The sequence below is a fragment of the Panthera leo genome, chromosome B1, assembly GCF_018350215.1.
Source record: "Panthera leo isolate Ple1 chromosome B1, P.leo_Ple1_pat1.1, whole genome shotgun sequence".
Classification (NCBI taxonomy): domain Eukaryota; kingdom Metazoa; phylum Chordata; class Mammalia; order Carnivora; family Felidae; genus Panthera; species Panthera leo.
The window spans coordinates 108,880,870-108,901,622 of NC_056682.1; positions in this window are offsets into that span (position 1 = coordinate 108,880,870).

Here is a 20,753-nt window from a genome sequence, read left to right on the forward strand (position 1 = left end):
GGCAGAAATAAGAAAATCCAGGGGCACAAAGGTGGCTCAGTCTGTTAAGTGTTTGACTCTTGATTTTAGTTCAGGTCATGATCTCATGGTCATTAGATGGAGCCCCACGTTGGGTTCTGCACTAGGTGTGGAGCCTGCTTGAGATTCTCTCTCTCCCTCTTCCTTTGCCCCTCTCCCACTCATGCTCTCTTTCTCTCTAAAAGAAAAGAAAAGAAAAAGAAAAGAAAAGAAAAGAAAAAAGAAAAGAAAAGAAAAAAGAAAAAATTAGGAATAAGATAATCCAAGATAATCCAATGAGTCTCTTGGAGCCTACCTGCAAAAATTTAACTTTGACCCCTTCAGGTTAGCTTTGTCCAATATTTTAATTTAAAGGATTAGTCTTTTAAAGAAGCACTTGTGCTTTTGGACAACTTGATCTAAAAATAATTTAAAAATTAAGTATGTGTATAAATTTGATTGGTTCCTACTCTCACCTTCAATCTCTTTTCTTGAGCAACCAATTCCCAGGCCAGACAAATCATCCCCAGCTACTAATCCCTTGTTTTTTCATATCTGTAGGAGAGGTATCATACATGCCTGATGACTGTGCTCTGGTGCTTTGCTCTTTGAGTGTGGTCTGTGGTCAAGCTCACAGAAAAGCTGACTAGAAATGTACTTACAGGCTGCACTCAGACCCACTGTATTAGATTCTGCATTTTGAAGATGATTGGTTTGCACTTTTAAAGTCTGAGAAACATTCCTCTTGGTATTTCTTTATTGTTACTCTTTAGAAATATAGATTTTAGCCCAAGCTGCACAGTAGAATCACCTGAGAGACTTTCAAAATCTCCAGCCCTTTACCCAGGCCTTACATCTGACTATATCAGAATCACTAAAGGTGGTCCAAGGCATCAGAACATTTCAGTGTGAAACCAAGGTTCAAATCTTTTAGTGTGAATCAAAATCACGTGGTGGGATTCTTAAAACAGATTCTGGCCTCCAGATGCCCAGCATTTCTGACTTAATAGTAATGGGTGGGGTCTAAGATGTTGTATCTTGAATAAGTTCCACATTGCCAGTGTTTGCTGCCCTAGTGGCCAAGCTTTGAGAAATATGAACTTAGAGGATATGACTCAAAGGTAGAAATTTCAAAAATCATTGCCTAGGAAAAATTTCCAGCCTATCTCCTGCTATCATCTTATAAATAAATTCATGAACTCAGTATTTATGATGCATTTGACACCCTGAAATTTTTTTCTGAAAACGTGTATCACTACCATTCTCCAGAAACCCAAACACAGAGACACAACATGAACTTTTACCAACACCCAGAACAACTTAACTTTTAAAAAGTCAAACCTCATGTTAGATAGATATACTTGAACACAGCACAAAAACACTTGCCAATGTGTTCTTCCCTCTGGATTTTTCATACCACTAAATGACATCGCCATTTACCCCAGCTATCTAATCTATCAGGCATCAGAGCCATCTTTGATTATTTTTTCTCTTTTACCTTATGTACAATATGCCAACAAGTTCTACTGATCATTTTCCTGTAACACCTTTAATCATATCTTCACCTTACCCTATTATCCAGGAGCAATCAGTTTAGTCTCTATCTCCTCACAGATGATTGTACTTCTCTCTAACCTCACCCAGTCAGGAACTGACTGCATTCCTAAAATATAAACTGCTTTGCACACACAAATCTTGCTCTCACAATCAAGAGGTGACCATAGTTCTCATAAAATAAAGTCCAAAATAAATATGGCATTCAGAAGAATACTTCTACAAATTCATCTTCTCCTTCAGTCCATCTTTCCATTCTGTCTCCCACAACTTTTCTTCATAAGTCTGCTGAATTTCCAAGCCCACTGAACCTCTTATGAGTCCACAAACATGCTATTTATTTCACATATATATATATATATATACATACACATATGTATATACATATAAATACAAACATGTATAGCCAGAATAAATATATAGAATATATTATACATATTCTATACAGTATTAGAATATATACAGTATTACATATGTATGCAACTAGAATACATAATCTATATTCTATGTAGTTCTATATACTTCTGTTATGTGTAAGTAGAAACCCTCTATTCATTGTTCTTTAAAAATCCAACTCAGTCTTCAAGACTCAGATCTCTTATTGCTTCAAATGTAAAGTCTTCTTTAATACTCTCAAGTAGAATTAATAACTCATCCCATTTTGCCATTTTACATTTTTCAATTGTAAGTTTTACATCAATATGTCTTTCTTCATTCATAATAGTAACCCTCACAGCATTTAGAAATATGTGGCTCTCAAAAAAAATTGTTGAATTTATTATTATATAAGTGACGTAATTATCATCAAATAATAATTTCCTGTCCTTCAAGAGTATTACTGTGCCTCACTTTAAGCACATACAAAAAAGAAAGCATCAGGGAAAATTCACTGTCTAGTGAATGTGGGCAATTCTTTTCCATTAGAAGTTCATGTGGATTAGATAATCTAGATAATCTACTGCCATATCAGTTGCTCCAATTTTGCAATACAAGAATAAGTTCCAAGTCACCAATTGGGATTCTGAAGCCATTTTGACCTATTTCTATCATGAGAAAAAATTGGATAGGATAAGCATGGAGAAGACTTATTTTTTCTTTAGGTAAGAACTATCCTGTGATCATTGAAAATAATTTTTTTAATGATCTGTTTTTTGTCAGTTTCAAATACAGTTCTTTCATATACATTTTCACATCAGCATTGAAATTAAGGGAGAAAAATTTCGTATTCTTTCAGTTGAAGAGACTGCGGTACGGGAAAGCTAAATAATTTCCACGTCAGGTAATTAATGACAAGATTAAGATAGCTAGTAGTCTGCTTCTTGACACACCAGAATACTTTACAGCCAATAGCTGATTTTCATTTCAATTATGTGTCTAATTTACAGCATGCTGAGAGAATGACAGGCAATAGGACAGGTTTGTTATGCCACTGAAGTTCAGAACTGGAGGACTCCACTACAGAATTAAAGTAAAACCAACTTGATAGAAATATATTAAACTAGCAAAAATGTACAAATTACCAATAGTAATTTAGTAATTTTATTATTTAAGTAAATGTTTAGTAATTACTAAATAGTAACTTAATAAACATATTTCAAGAAAAACAAGTGAATCTTACTGTCATTTGTTATACACCACAATTAAATGTCGGCATGAGCCACAGAAGAAAAAAACGCTTTGAGTTCAGAAGTTACTAGGATAATATTGTGAAGTAATCACATAAATTAATTTAGAAACCAAATTTATACATGACAACTAAATACAGTGAGTGATTTCAGATTTATGTATGAATCAGTTAAAAGTGCATTTGTGGAATTCCACTAATTCAAATCCAAATTCAAATTCAATTTGAAAACATTTGAGTGAAATTTCTTGATGGGTTGTTGGTATTATATTGATTTAATTTCCTAATTATGATTATTGTACTATGGTTGTGTAAGATGCTAAAATTTATGGAAGCTTTGTAAATTTGATTAATCTATTATTTCAAAATTAAAAGTTAAAAACTATATAAAGTATTAAAATCAACTTAAATGTACATTAAAAAAAGAAACAACCAAATTATGCATAATTTAGGTAATAGGTAAGAATATGTGTGTGTGTGTATGTGTGTGCGTATATCCTCATAAAGTTTATTATATCCTTCCTTGCCTTAATAAAGACAATATATTAAATGTATTGAGCCTTTACTTGATAACTTGGGACAATCATTTTACAACACTTGTGGGCTACAGTATGGAACCATTTCTTCTCCTCCTACCCCTTCCTTGACTTAATACTATGTGTAAGGCATATCTTGCCTTTTTACCAAAATTTCTGCCAGAAATCTATGTTGTTCTAATTGCTCCTATGTCATTTTCTCTTATGACCTGGCACCCGTTATTACTATCAGACTTTTTATTTCTTTGTTAGCCCATGGCTTTTTTCTACTTTCCTGCTGTAAATTTGAATGGACTTGAGGATTACAAGATTTCAGAAAACCAAGCCATAGAATTATCATAAAAATATTGTCAAATACAGAGATCTGCTTTATTCGTTTTCACCTGAGAAACTAGTGGGAGAAGAAAACCCAATGAAAGAACTGGATACACCCCAAGGATGGTCAGCTAGGCCAGAGAGACTCTGATTTGGCCTAAAAAACCCATCCTGGACTATTCTGAGTATCTTGGATTTGGGGGAAAGATGTGACCTTGTGGGAGATTACAACATGGGGGTTCCCTATTTTGGGAAGAAAACAGACTTTATATATGAGACAAGTCCTGAGTTTAGGGGTGAAGGTTTAAAAGAGCCACTCTCTGAGAGGATGAGATGAGGACTGTACTTGAGATGGAAATAAGACTAACAAGATAGTCACCCCATGCAGGATCTTTTAGAGGTTATAAAGCTTTATCTTGAACATCAGCATCCGGTCTTGGCTTTCTTGTCCATCCCCATATCATTATTCCAGATTACAATTCCCTCTGGTTATCATAAAACCTTCAGTGAATCTGTAACCTGTTGTTCTTGGTAGAGTTATGAGAAATTATGGGAGGGCAGTAAAGATAAGTGGGACTTTCCCTATATGACAACTGCAGTATGACAAAAGGAGGATAGTGGCAATAGTGTTCTGGGGGCAATTATAGGAAAGTGAGTGGTGGCCCTAGGCAGTGCTGAGAGTGGTAAGGAACAAAAGGCTATGTGGAGAAGCAATTGCTGCTTGTTTTAACTCAGGAAATACATGAAATATACCCTTTTTACTGACAACTATACCATATAAAGATGACCCTTATAGATGAGGTTACATGTTATAATCTGAACTATAATAAATAGACTTTACGACCACACTTTATTTTATTAACTTCACTTAAGTGTTTTACTGATTTGTTCAAGATTACTTCAGAAGTCTGAGGTTGCTGTAAAGCTCCCCCCCTTTTTTTAGTGGCCACTTTACAGTCATATAGCTTTACCAAAAACTAGACAAAAGACAACAATCTGGGGTACTCTGGAAAGTGTCTACTGCTTGAGATTTACACAGTTAACCACACACATGCATGTACACACACACACACACACACACACACACACAAGGACTTCATAAAGAATATTCAGGCTGTGCTCTAAATCATTGCCCTATTTTTATAATATGCACATTTAGATATTTTGCTGGTCTAAATTATCCTTATCTGTTAAAGGCATTCATTGTGCTCTTCCTAAGCAAATTGTTGTAATAAATATTTAAATGTCTAAGGTAGGTTACAGTACATTAGAGTTACATTTTGAGATCATATTATTTCTCTCTGGGAGCTTTTACAATCTATTAGAGAAGTGCAGTCTAGGTATTATTAATCATTAACTAGAATAAATTGAAGGACCGTACTAAAATTGCAACACAAGGATTAGTTCTCTCCCAGGAATTAGAAAATAGAATAAGAGTTTGAAATTCTTGGTATCTTTGAGTATGTCTCTGTTTGGAACTGAACCTGTTATTTTTGTGTCTATTGCTGTACTTACTGTCTAATATGGCAGCCACTAACCATATATGGCTATTTGAATATAAATTTAAATTAATTATGATTAAATAAAATTAAAATGTTTCTTAGTCACATGAGCCATATTTCAAATTCTCAACAGCTGCATTTGACCAGGGGCTACCATATTTAACAGTGCAGATTTAGAACATTTCCAACATCTCAGGAAATTCTATTGAATAGTGCTAGTGTACAGTATGATTTTCCTTTTTCTCCTTTTCTTTTACATTGTCCAGGTACACATTAAAATGTAAGCCATTATTGCAACATTTGGGAATGGCATATCCCAGTATTCTGTTTAGCTAAAATGGAAAACAGTTTAGTAATATAAACACATTTTTTCCTCCTTTTCTTTCTTGGACTTAAGACACAATAAAGTTTAAATGCCTTCTGAGTTCATTCAGTCCTCATGTATAGCCAGGTTATGACCGTGCTCCTGAGAAAAGGAAATCCACTTGTTTATTCTTTACATATGTTGTACATGCTTATGTGGTATATTTTTCTTGGATTCACAGAGTCTTTGGGAATGATAATGTCCAATTTGGGAAATAAAACACAGTTATAACAAAAGTACATCCCCATCACCTTCTAGGGAACAGGAGTGCATAGATATCTATACTTGCTCATGGAAGCATCAAATAGTTCCATGAATTAGAGATCCTTGTACTAACCTTCAGTCCTCTTCTGTGAATTCACAATGGGTATCAAATTTAAATAGCTCCCAGCTTTCACCATGTCATCATTAGGACAAATATAAGGTCTTTGTTTGTATTATTTCCTTCCTCTTCCCCAGGTAATTACATTTTGAATATGCAATCAAGATTAGAAATTACCTTCATTCAGAGATGTGATTTAGTTAAATAGGAAAACTTAGTACAACCAAGTAAGAAATACTCTATTTGAAGATGAGAACTCTGTTAACCGAGTTGAGGTATTATCACTAATGTAATGAACAGTGGATATACAGATTCTAGTTTGAGCTCTAACTCTAGTTGGAGTCCTAGAGTAAATAAAACACAACCAAGATTTTGCAAGATTCTAGGGAGCTGCTGAAAAAAAGAAATACATCAGAGGTTTAGCTGTGGATTATTTGTGCCTAGAGTACTCAGCAACCAGGTTTTCCAACAAGATTGGAAAACAATGCCATCTGAGAATCACTAATTTGAACTATCAGTATGTCTTGAAGGCAGCGGCCAAGCTATTGAACTTTCCAGTGACCACATGTCCCTGATCCAGTCCTCGGCCTCCATGTGTGTTTCCTCATTAGTGATCTTATGTTACATTAATTATTTTCAGAAGTCTGGTTGGCCCAAAACCACAACTTCAGTGTCTCACATAAAGATCCTAGGACTATCATTGAATAAATGTCATGTTGCACTCACCTTGGATACTGAGAAGTTAAGATTTGATGTTGTATGAATGAGTTCCTTATATGTGGTCAAGAACATATAAGGAACCCATCCATAAAAATCCCAATTGTTGTTCCTGCTGACAGATTATTGGGGAGGAAAAAATTAGCTTAGGGAAGCTACCTCAGGCAAATTTGTGGCAGAAACGCTGCCTCAAATTACCTCTCACTGCCTTATATATTCACATCACTAACGTACCAATAGAACGTTAGTGGGCAAAAGAAACTTTTCTTGGGGCGGCTGGGTGGCTCAGTCGGTTGAACGTCCAACTTTGGCTCAGGTCATGATCTCACAGCTTGTGAGTTCAAGCCCCGCGTCAGGTTCTGTGCTGAAAGCTCGGAGTCTGCAGCCTGCTTCAGATTCTGTGCCTCCCTCTCCCTCTGCCCCAACCCACTCGCATTCTGTCTCTCTCTCAAAAATAAACATCAAAAAAAAAAAAAATTAAAAAAAAGAAACTTTTCTTTTTCATCATAGGAAATCTTCTCAGAAGGCTAAAATGATCAGTACAGTAAGTGTAGAAATTATTTTAACTAAATTATCCTTTTACAAAGACCTTGTACATATCATCTAAACCATGGGAGCACTGGGATTGTTAAACATAAGGGTGGGAAATCAAATCAGTTGGAAAACTAGTTTGCTTCAGGAGCATTTTATTTATTCTGCAGTCCAGAATAGGGATGTTCAGTGGTATAACAGAAGACAGTGAATAGGAGTTGCTATAGGATTGTTCCTTATATACCTTATCTGTGATTTGGCAGGCCCAAAGACCCTGTGAGTAGCTAGGGGAATCAAGGAATACTGATGAACAAATTGTCTTGGTCCTCTATGACAGTCCCACACATGCAAATATTAGTAAGCACCTGAATCACTTAAGCCTAACAACAACAAAAAAGAAAGACTTATTAACTGGGAAAAGAGTAGGCTCATCCTTATATACCATATACGGTGTATATAAGGCCATCTCATATACAATATATTTAAACATGTAAAAGTTATACATTAGAATAATAAACTATTAATACAAATATTTCCCTCTAGATAAATATATCTTCTTAATTAAAAAATTAAAATATGTGTAAAATCCTTGTTTTTTTTTAATGTTTAGTTACTTTTGAGAGAGAGAGAGAGACAGAGCATGAGTGGGGGAGGGACAGAGAGGGGGAGACAGAATCTGAAGCAGGTTCCAGGCTCTACGCTGTCAGCACAGAGCCTGACAAGAAGCTCAAACTCGTGAACCGCAAGATCATGACCTGAGCCAAAGTTGGATGCTGAACTGACTGAGCCACCTAGGCACCAATAAAATTCTTGCTTTTATGTTACTGAAAGTTGGCACACAAAAAAATCAAAGATAACTAAATCAATTATTATTTCCCACTGTTGTTCTACTGATGAGACAGCAATGTTTGAGTAATAAATCAAATGTTAATAATTTGTAAGTGATGTTATGTTTTTCCATAAAATTTATTTCTTGTCTTACATACAGCAAAATCACTATTCTGTAATAATCAAGATATTCATGTAACATTTTTGTCCCTGTGGTAGGCAGAATTCTAAGCCCCCTAAATTCTTAGCCCCTGGTGTAGGTACCAGTGGCTTCCAGTTATTGCATTCAAACAAACACTAATTGAAATATTGCTGGGAAGGGATTTTGCAAATGTAATTAAGACCCAAAATCAGCTGACAGACAATAGGCAGATTATTTGCATGGACCTGATATAATCATATGATTCCTTTAAAAGCTGAGGGCTGGTGAAAGAGGAAGTCAGAAAGAATCAAAGCATGAGAAGAATTTTTTGTATCATTATCAACTTCTAGATGGATGAAGCCACATAACAAGGAATGAAGGTTGCCTCTGGAGTGAGAACAGCCCCCAACTGACAGAAAACAAGAAGATGAGGACCTCCATCAAATAACCCCCACCTCCAAGAAAATGAAATTGGAAGCAATTTTTCCTCAGTCTCCAGGTGAGAACTCAATTCTGACATCTTGATATCTGCCTTGTGATACTCTGAGTGAAGAACTCAGCCACACTGTGCTGGACTTCTGACCTACACAACTGAATGCTAACACATGAGTGTTGTTTGAAGCCATTAAAATTGTGGTAATTTGCTGTATATCAATAGATAACTAATACATTTTCATTAAGAAACTATATTGAAGACATTTTTAGAACAATGTGATTGAATGCCACTTTATTTTTTAAAACTTGATTTCACATTTTGTCCTTTAAAGATTAGAAGATCTGGTTGAGTTTAGTTTATTTTGAAACTTGCCTTTAATAGATAATAAAGATATCTCACAAAGATATATAAGTTCTGGCTGAACTTGCTAAATACTTATACTTATTTTTTTGCTCCAATCCATCCATTATGCAAAGGCTTTTGCTGAAATTCAGGTAGCAAGTTTTATATTTCCTAATGTTAATCAGTTATCCTTGAATTAATGAATAGACATCATATTTCTTGTATTTGTAATAAATCTGTTCAAAATTAACTAAAATTCTTCATTTATAAGATTTTTAAACAGCTTAGAAAATTCTCTTGCCAAGTTTTTTTACATTTTTAAAATCTGTGACATTTTTAATAGCAAAAATTATATAATGTTAAGTATTTCTTAATATGCATATCCATTTGCTATCTCTGTACTTTTGCTTGAAGAGCATTTGCTTAGTCTGCTCTGTTTAAATTCATCTTAATTTTGAAGGGAAATTTTAAGTTTTTATTGTTTGTAATTGAAAGTAATTTCTTAGAGTATACCACTGCTAGTCAGTGATTCTCTCTCTCTCTCTCTCACACACACACACACACACAAAGAGAGAGAGAGAGAGAGAGAAGAAAGAAAGAAAAGAAAGAAAGAAAGAAAGAAAGAAAGAAAGAAAGAAAGAAAAAGAGAGAAAGTAAAAGAAATTTGCAACTCATCTTTTTTTGTAAAATAAGTCGATTTGGCTCATCTTTAAGTCCTTTGACATGAAATAGTAAACTTCTATAAATACCAAAGATCTTCCTGATCATCTACATCTTAGGATGAAATATTGCACTATCCTACTCTTTAAAAAATGAATCCATAAATTCTTTTTATTGGGAACATGTAAACTGTAATCTGTATCAAAATGGTGAAAGCAAATCCACAAAAAAGAAAATCCCTTGGGAACATGAATGATCTTTTCAATCAATGATGCTGGGTCTACCAGATAGCCCCATGAAAAAAGACAAAGTATGACCATATATAAAATTAATTTCAAGTAGATATAAATCTGAAAATAAAACCATAAATATTTTAGATGATAACATGAGAGTATCTTCACCATCATGAAAATAGGCAAAAATTTATTAAACAGATTTGCACAAAAAGCACTAACCATAAAAGAAAAAATTGATAAATTGGACTTGACTAATATTAAGAACTTGTTTATCAAAAGATTCCAGTAAGAAAGTGAAAAAGGCAAGTCACAGAGTGGGAGAAGGTATTTATAATATATTTATCTGAAAAAGGACTGACAAAGACCTCATATCAAGAATAAATAAGGAATGATTAAAAAGTGAGAAAAAAAGATAATCTAAATGGGAAAAAGACCTAAAAGATGTTTAAAAAAAAATGGTTCCCAAATGGTCAACACATATATGAAGAAATTATCAATTTCATTTGTAATCAAAGAAATACAATTTAAAATCACAGTTATATATTGCTGAATATCCATCAAAATGGCTAAAATAAAAGAAAATAACAATGATTTTGTTGAGAATATGAAGCAACTCATGATCTGCAGGCAGGAGTGAAAGTTGCAACGATCACTTTGGAAAACAAAAGAACATGTCCTATAAACCAGCAATCCCATCTCTTGATATACACTTACCAGAAATGTGCACATATATTCACCAAAAGATACTTACAAAAGTGTTTAGAACAGCATCATTCTAAAAAACCCAAAATTGAAATATTATAAATTTCCATTAGCATTACAATAAATTAATAAATGGCAATACATGAAAACAAATGACATATTTATACAATGGAGTAATACACAGTCACTAAAGTGAACAAAGTCTTTTGAATAACTTGGAAGAAATCTCACAAACATAATGTTGAGCGAAAGAAATTAGACTCAAAGAAGTATGGACTACATGATTCCATGTGTATAAAATTCAAAAGCAGGCAAAACTAAGCTATGGTAATCAAAGTCGGAATTAGTGTTTTAAAGGGGGGGAAAGATGAATGAGAAGGCACCTGAAGAGGTTTCTGACCTGCCGGTGATATTCCATTATCAATCTGCATGTGTTCACTCTGTAAAAATTCACCAATCTGTATGCTTATGATTTGTGTACTTTACATTATCTCCACAAAGAGTTACTTTAAAAAACAAAAACAAAAACAAGGAGAAGAAAAACACCACCACTGTTAACTCCCACTGTTCCCTCAGTACCCTCAAACACTAAACATGGCAGAAAAGTATCTGAACCACATGAGGATTCCAGGTTTAACTGAGTATGAAATATCAAGAGAGCTTAATTCCTTTCTCTCTTATATCCAAATATACATGCACATAAAACATAAGGAGAATTTCTTCTTTTACCTCAATGGATTGCTTCGCATACTTCCCGGGAAGTGCACACTCCACTGTGGAGACCATTAGGATATATAAAGCATCTGTGGAACTGAGCATGCATATTATACTGGTTATAGGTTGCCAGGAGGTGAGAATAGGGGACAGTCTTCTCACTAAATTCATTTCTCAATTCTTGTGCTCCTCTCTGATCCATCTGTCTCAGAGGTGTTATATCAGAAGCAGAGGTCTACATTTATTTACTCAACCATTTTATCATACTAATCAGAGTTTCATATTAATCAGCGTTTCACAACAAAAAAAACCCCTGAAATATTCTTAGAGGGTGCTTTCTTATGTTTTATTTATTATTTTAAATAGAGAGGTTCTATTAAATATTTGTGTTAAATTGAATCTTTCTCCTCCACGGTAGCTTTTCTGAATCACTAATGACTTGTTTTGAAGATTGGGAACTTATGGTAATATTACAAGTACTGTACTTCAGCTTTCATTATGGATTTTTAAGGTTTTATGACTGGCCTGGGAACCTAAACTCTGTTTTTAACTTTGTTTATAAGGATTAATTACTTGTTCCAAGTGTCTAACTGACCTACAAATTAACTTTTTAGAACAAAATCAATTTGTATATCAGGGATTTCTTGTGTAATTGAATTGTGGAAAACGTAAAGGATAAAAATACATTTTTGCTATTTAAATATATTTGAAATCTGTTCAAATATGTTACATTTAAAAAATAAAATATATTTTTTAAATATTCAGGAATGGATAGGTAGGGATCATCTTCTGAGATTAAGGCAAATTAATGGTCTTCAATCTGGGATGGAGATGACTAACAAAGTCAGGATTAGAATAGTAAATAAAAATCGAGAATTTTTACCAATCTAAGAATAATATAAGGTCAACACAGGATTATATATAAGTAAATCTCCATTATTAGATTACTACTAATCTCGAGTAGTTTTAGATTCAGTAAAATATCAAAATGAATGAAAAAATCCTTTTAAAGTAGAAGCTAGAGATCAAGCCAGGCAGATAAGATTGTTCCTTCTGACTGTTTCATTTTATACAACTTAGTAGGATTTTGTGACATTTAGAATTTCCTCAACTACTTTATTGAAAATAATTAAACGCAGCTGTTGAGAGCAAACATTCTGAAATAGACCTTTATTCAAATCTCAGTTCCACTACTTTCCAGTGGTTAACTTTTGACAAGTTCTTTAACTTTGCTGGGTGTCAGTCTCCCCACCTGTGAAATGGAGGCAAGGACATCTCTCTCTTGTGGACAATGTGAGGATTAAATAAGATAGCCCATTTAAAGCACTTGGCACAATACCTGAAATATCCTAAGTGTTCAACAGATAGTGCTCTGGGTAAATCTGCATATTTAGTGTGGGTTTAATGTCATTTACTTTTGTTTATGGTAAGGAAACATGAAAGGTTAAACTTGGATCATGTTTTCTCTTTATTCATATTTATATTATTGTATTCAGCAGTAGGGAAATAAGAACACTTGGTACAAGCACAATGAAAATCATGATTTCATTCAAAAAAAGTGGAAGAAGTGGATGTTTTATTCAGCAAACAGAAATTGCTGTAAAACCAAGGTAACCCTTAAGTATGTCTTCCATGCAGGTGATATAGTTGATAAAAATGCACCCTGGAGAAACTGGCTTTACCATATTTTTCCAAAAATTTGTTATGCCTCGTTACAAGGTGATAGTTCATATGGGAACCATTGACACTGCTTCTTTTGCTTCAGTTGCTTTCTGAGAAAGATGTAAATTATATACCTTAAAATATACACTATTGGGGCGCCTGAGTGGTTCCGTTGGTTAAGCGTCTGACTTCGGCTCAGGTCATGATCTCGTGGTTTGTGAGTTCAAGCCCCACGTCAGGCTCTGTGATGATGGCTCAGAGTCTGGAGCCTGCTTCGGATTCTGTTTCCCTTTCTCTCTGCCCTTCCCCTGCTCACGCTCTGTCTCTCTGTCTCTCTCTCTGAAAAGGAAATAAATATTAAAAAATTTTTTTAACTCTGCATTATTCATAGATTTCAAATTAAAAGTGGAAGGGAAAGGAAAGCATCTGTGTGAGAGCTCAGCTTGCGAATAGGAACTGAGGAAAAACAGAGGTGAAAAGGGCAAAGATCAGATATAAGGACAACTCTGCTCTGTTCTGTAACATTAAAAAGCCAGATGACAATTGGTAGAGGATAAGTCCAGGTTTTCAAACAGTGCCAAGAGTGATAGTTTTAACTTCAAAGAGACTGATTGTTTTCTCAGGACTGGGGGGATTATTTCACATCTGAGTATCCCTGCATGTCTGTTGTCCTTCTGGGCCACTCAGCTCTCCCTGCCAGATGCTCCATTTCCCCACCTTCCTCCAAGCTTCTTCTGGCCACTGAAACCACCGAACACTATACCTCTCCATGCCCTTCACTTTTGCTTCAGTCAGCAGGAGAGTTCTTCATTCCTGATACTCATTGGAAAACAAAACAAGTCCATGGGTTATTTTGTTTTGATTTTCAAAATTAGGAGGATTAAAAGACTACCGAGGTAAAGTAAGCAAAAGAAAAGAATGAAAACAGACTGTGTTGTTGACCTGTGATGATAGCATATAACATGCAGAGAATAATTTCTTTATCCTCATACAAGCCATCTGTGGTTGCAAGGAGAGAAGCCTTTTGAAAATGTTAAAAGAAGTTTCTTCCTTTGTCTTGCATAATGTCATTGAAGCCGAGATATGTTTCTTTCAAGTATGCTTTTTAATGATGTCGACCCAGAAGAATAATTTCTTTTTCTTTTCCAAGAAGAATAATTTCTTGTAATCAGGTTAACATTCCATCATCCCTTTCTTCAAGTACTTCAGAACCACTTAAAACGGCTGGATCGGTGACTTAGTATTGGAAAGTTTGCTGAATTTATCATTATGCTTACAACAAAAGATTCATTATGGAAGAAAATGGGGTAGTAAATACCTGTGTTCTGTTCCCCCACTCACCTTCCTTTTTGTTTTTCACAATCAAATTATTTGGCAAAGACAAGCATTTTCCTCAATTTGAAGCCAAGTCCAGTCTTCCTGAAAATTTTCAACGGTATTATTTACCAACTAGTTATGTTCCATACATCATACTTGTATCATCTGCCAATCTGCAGATTGCAGGACATTGTGGGGATGCACCAAAATGTTTACACATGAAAAGGATTCTCTACCTTACCTGATGCAACTACAAAATACCATTTCCATCTAGAATGAGTCTAGTGATGCTACTCCATTAGAGAGGAGATCAGAAAAGTGAATTCAGAATGTGCTACAAGTTAGCAAAAATGTCTCAAATATAGAGACAGAATAAGGTACTAATTACAGGAAACCATAATGCATTCTTGCTTATACAGCTTTGCTTGGATTAGCTCCTGATGAAGATAAGATGGAAAGGATGGGGATGTGTCTTTCACAATTGGAACTTTTAGAGATTTTCAACAGCACTTTCTTATAGTGAGAGACTAAGAGAAAAATTACCAGGTGTACTCACAACTGCAAAGAAAAGACCCCCCCCCCCCCCCCCCCCCCCCAGTCCCGAAACCAGCCAGGGCGTGCCCTGTTGTAGTCTGACATAAAGGCGGGAACCAATCAAGTTCTGCTGAGCGTTCAAATTTAAATGTCAACCAACAACAGCTCTGTAACCTCTAAAAAAAATCCCTAACTTGTTTGTGCCTGTCTATAAAAGAAGCTGTAAGATCCTTGCTCGGGGCCTCTAGCGTCACCGGCAACGAGTGTGCGGAGGACCGGGTTCGAACCTGCAATAAACGACCCTTGCCGCTTGGCTTGGACTCTGGATTCTGGTGGTTTGTTTTCGGGGGGTCTCTCGAATCGGGGCATATCAGTAGGTCTCCAAAGAACTTATGAAATATATTCAACTACTAGATATATAAATATTGTTTATTCCTGCCTGGTAAATAGTGGGGACTCATAGACTTTTGGAAACAACAAAATGTCACTGGGTTATTCAAATGATTTCTATTCTTCTGATTCAACAGATGTCTATGTTTATATTCCAGAAGCACCCACTGATATTTATGTAAAGTGAGCTTAAAATGAGTCATTATGTATATAACATGTTGGGATGCTTGCTTCTTTGTGCATAGGATGAGATACATATTTTGCCCAATAGTAAGGATTTGTTCCTAGTTAGTGCTAACATGCTTTCTAAATCTTTCTCTACAGGTAAATTATATACAGCCTAAGATGAATGTATATATGCAAGCATACATGAGAGATACACTAACAATTACTTACATCAGTGTTTGTAGCTAAATAAGTATTGGCAATTGCACTGGACAGTTTAAGACAAAATATTCATATTGAAACAGAGATGTCTCTTTTATGTTTGATTTCATTTGTTGCAAAAGGAGATGGGCTTGCTCATAATTTTAACAGAGAATTTATGTTATTTATTCTACACGTTAAAGCTTTATTTAACCCTCATTCTCAATCCATTTAAAACTATTTTCTAACCCTATCTCCAAAAAGAATGCTTCATTTAAAAAAAGATCATATTTCCATGTTCTTGGACATTTCTGACATACTTGATTATTTGTGCAGAGAGCCAGCAACTTGAAACTTTTTTCTTAAATTTCTCTTCCTTTTCAGTAGCAAAGAAATCTCAGATACATCCACATAATTATTTTACCATGCTTCTTTTAGGGAAAAATTGGTATCCCCTCTTCCATAAATATTACTTCACAGAATTTTGGACAGGCTATCGTGGTGGTTCTAACATTAGGTTCTTTCATATTTAAAAGAAAAATATTTTCCTTCAATTGCCCTCAGTTGGATTACTTTGTAAAACTGGCTCTCTTCACTTTGTGAAAATGTTCAGGTAAAATCTTATACACGTTCCAAAAAAAGGGAAATGATTTCTGACACGGTGATTTAATTTGATTTGTGCATTGACTTACAAAGCATTATATTCATTTATGTAAACTTTATATATATATATGGAGTTAGAGAAACTAGTAAACTAATGATTTCAGGGCACAACATAGGATTTTCATTTTTTTACCTTCTTAGAGATTCTTAACCTTCATAATTTTTGGAGGTTAACTTTTACATTTTTGATACAAGTTTCTCTTACAAGCCATAGAGGTCTTTTCATAAAGAAAACCTCTAAGCTATTTTTTTGTCTTTTGCCTTCCCAATAGCCAGTAACCATTTGACAATGTCTTCTCCATTACTGCTGCTTAATTCCTAATCTATACCTCACTGTGTACTCAACATTTCCTCTTAGATATTAAAAAAGCATCTCAAACCTGATAAGCTCAAATCTGAATTCTGATCCCCAATTCTACCCCTAAAGCCCAATCCTCCTTTTCTTAGTGAAAGACTACTTCTTTCTTCCAATTTGGAGGCAAAAAAATCTCAGACTCATCTTTGATTCCTTCTCTCACATCCCACATTTAATCTATCAGCAATAGATTACTCCCACCCCTCCCCCACTGCTCTATCTCACCTTCTGTACTGTCTCCTCACTCACTTGACCCCAGCCCCTCTGAACTTCTCATGGTTTCTCCAACAGGCCAAGTATGCTGTTTTAGGATCTTTGTTTCTCTTCCCCTCTGTGTGCAATCCCTAACCCACATATCCACTGGCTCCCTTAGTCATTTCCTTTGATTTCTTCTCAAATGTCATCTTATCAGAGAGATCTTCCCTGACTATATAAAATACCACCCCATCACTACCACCAATCTCTAATCATTTATCCCGCCTCATTTTTCTTTGGATTGCACTTATTACTACTATCTGACATGCTATGTATGTCTTTTTAAAAAAAAATTTAAAATTTTGTTAATTTTTGAGAGAGAGAGAGTGAGAGAGAGAGAGAGCACAAGTGGGGGTAGGAGCAGAGAGAGGGAGAGAGAATCCAAGCAGGCTCTGCTCCATCAGCATAGAGCCAGACGTGGGTCTCTAACTCACAAACTGTGAGATCATGACCTGAGCCAAAATCAGACCTGAGTCAGACACTTAACTGACTGAGCCACCCAGGCACCTCGAACATGTTATGTATTTCTTAAGATTTATTTTGAGTTTGTCAACTTCCACTGGACTGTAAAGTCCATGAGAAAAGGACTTTGTTTTGCTCACTTTGCATTGCAGTGACTGGCATATAGCAGGCTCTCAACAAGTATTAATTGAAAGGATGCATGAACGAACCGCACAGTGCTCTTCACAAGTAAATGCCACCTGGGCATTATAACACATGTTTGGCATTGAAACAGTCATGAAAATAGTATTAACCACAGCCTAGTTTTTCTTTAGAATGATCCCTTTCTCACAGACTATTTTAAAGCAGCTTGGGTACATGTGGAGTCATCAACTCTTGGTTAAATGGTTTTTACTTTAATTTCTAAAATAAAACAAACAAAAACCTATGTTCATCATTATTTTGCTAAGAGCTTTCTTTATATTCCCTATCAGCAGCACCATCAACTGATATTTTTTGTTCACTTGCTGTGTTTCAATCTTAGTTTGTCACTATTACTGCTCTAGTAGCTTGCACTCTGTCTCTAGAGAAAAAAACCCTGAAAATTGGGAGATTAAAAGAGAAAAAAATATATAACATAAAATAAGAAATTATCAGAATTATTGCCAAATAACTATAATTTTATTGATTTAGAGCAGACTGAAATATTTCTGGGGAGCTGTTTCACTTACTAGGATGCCATCCATTAAGATTTTAATAGTTCTTCATTTTCATAATTACTTTGTTCATTTCTTACTAATTTCCAGCTGGTAGGATTGTGGTTATAAAATTGGTTGCACATTTGATTGAATGAATCAGTGAAAGAACTCTCTGCTTTATTTTTTACAGTGAAAACACTTTTACTACTTGTTTTTATTGTTTTCTTGGCTTCTATTGAGGAATGTTCTCGTCCCCAGTCACCTCAGTTGACTGAGGTGACCTAGTATTCCCTAGTATTCTGACCACTCAAATATTTAATCTCATCATAATAATCTAAAATTCGAAAGTTTACATGAACATTCACAAAAGGGCAGTGATTTTTCTGTTTTTCGTTTCCCAGTCTCCAGGTTGTCCAAATTGAGCAAAGTAGTTTCTGCAGTTAACGCCGTGCATGCACATAAGTGCCTGGTTTTCACTCAAGCTAAATAAAAAAGAAAAAAAAACCCAAAAAAGAAAACAAACAAAAACTATGCTTAAAAGAGTGGCCCACCAGAAAAATACCAAAGGTAAAATAATAAGTCTAAAACCTAATCTATGATTAGTCATAATCATATGAGTTATTTATAATACAACAACTAATAGGCCTATTTAATTTTCTTTTTGTACTTTACTCAAAACCCCCTCTTCTACATTTATGTTTAAATATAGTATCTAAGAATAAAGCATTTATATTAACTAAACAACTTTTAGGCTTGTATAAACTTTAGGTTTTAAAAGTTCTTTATTTAAAAAGTGCATACATGAGAGAATGCAAAATATTCCATCATAAGCAAAACATTCCATTACCTGGAATAAGACTTTTCCTACTTGAGTAAGCAAATATAAAAGGCCTACCTTTTGCACTATAAGGATTTCAAGCACACTAGGCAAGCTTTAATTCCCAAACACAGAAGACTCTTTCATTTATTACATCTATTATCTATGTGATCAATTATAAAATAGCATTGGAATTTGCAAGTTAAAGAATAGGCACTCTTCTTTAGGCGTAATTATTTTTACCCAGAACAGTCTAGTAGGGTGTATAATTATTCATTTACAAATGAGATTTTTTGGGGTCCATCTACAAAATGATTTGTCAATGTCTGGCAAAATTTAACACTGTACTTTGTTCTTACTGGTATTGTATGATCTGTTCCAAAGCTAGAAACAAAGGTATTTATGATGCATTTAAGAACCTAAAGTTGCTTGAAGCAGTGATAGGAATACTTTTACATTACTGGGTCTTTCTAATCTTGCAGACTAAAAATATTTTTTCTGTCCTTAAGCTCCCCTTAGATCATCAAATGCTAACAAGTTTTATTTCTCTGGCTCAGCTGTGCATCAGTTCACCAAAGGATTAATGATTATTTTTAAAAATGGTCCTTTGAGATCAGTCTGGGATGGAGAAAAATATTTTACTAAACCTTCTCTGCCTTTGTATATGCTTGAGAGCCAATAGAGAACATATTCCTTGGAGGCAAGACATTTAACTAGCATCAGCAAGCCACTCCGGATGAATTTTTAACAAGTCAAGACCTTGACCTGCAGATCACATTTTGTAGGTGAAGAATGATGAGCTGTTTTTAATAACAAAGGGAGTTTTGAGACCTAATTGGAACTTGGAATTAAATAAGAATAGGGTTTTGGCTAGTTATGAAAGGTAGACTTGGTTGCAGAAGCTTAAGGAAGATGTGAGGAAAGGTGAACCAACCAGACATTTCAGTTTCTGTGAGAAGATGTATGATATGGAGAAAAGAACAAAAGCTTTGAAGAGAGACAAGGAACTATGTATCTAACCTTGAACATTTAGCAGCTTAGCACCTTTGTTATTGTGGACAAGCCACACATTGCCACAACTATATTACTACTATTACTGCTATCAATTACTACTAATTATACCTTAAATAACTTTTCTTAGAAATCAACTTTTCTAAGTCTCTAATTCATTTTAGTATTTGTCATCTCATTTAACCCTACCCTTTGTGTTGTTGTAAGAATTAAAAGTTAATTTCTATAAGGATGTTGGTTGGCATTTAGTAGAACTTTAAAAATTGAGTACTCTTCTGTTAGTGGTCAAGTATTAGGACACTTATGGGTAGATCTCAAATCTGAACTTACTTAATTTAGCCAGAATTTAATTGTAATAGTGGCAGAAAGCAAGACTCACCACCCCCCCACCCCCGCCATAATCTTAAAACTTTTTGAAACCCAAGGAACTCACCTGGAGTTTAAGGCTACTTTACTTTCTAAAGACTATCAAATGGGGCCATGTGTACATACTTGACTCTTAAAATATATTTGGTTTTTAAATTTTTTTTTTTAACATTTATTTATTTTTGAGAGACAGAGACCGAGCATGAACGGGGGAGGGGCAGAGAGAAAGACAAGGAGACACAGAATCTGAAGCAGGCTCCAGGCTCTAAGCAAGCTGTCAGCGGATAGCCTAATGCAGATCTCGAACCCACAAACTGTGAGATCATGACCTGAGCCAAAGTCAGATGCTCGAGGGA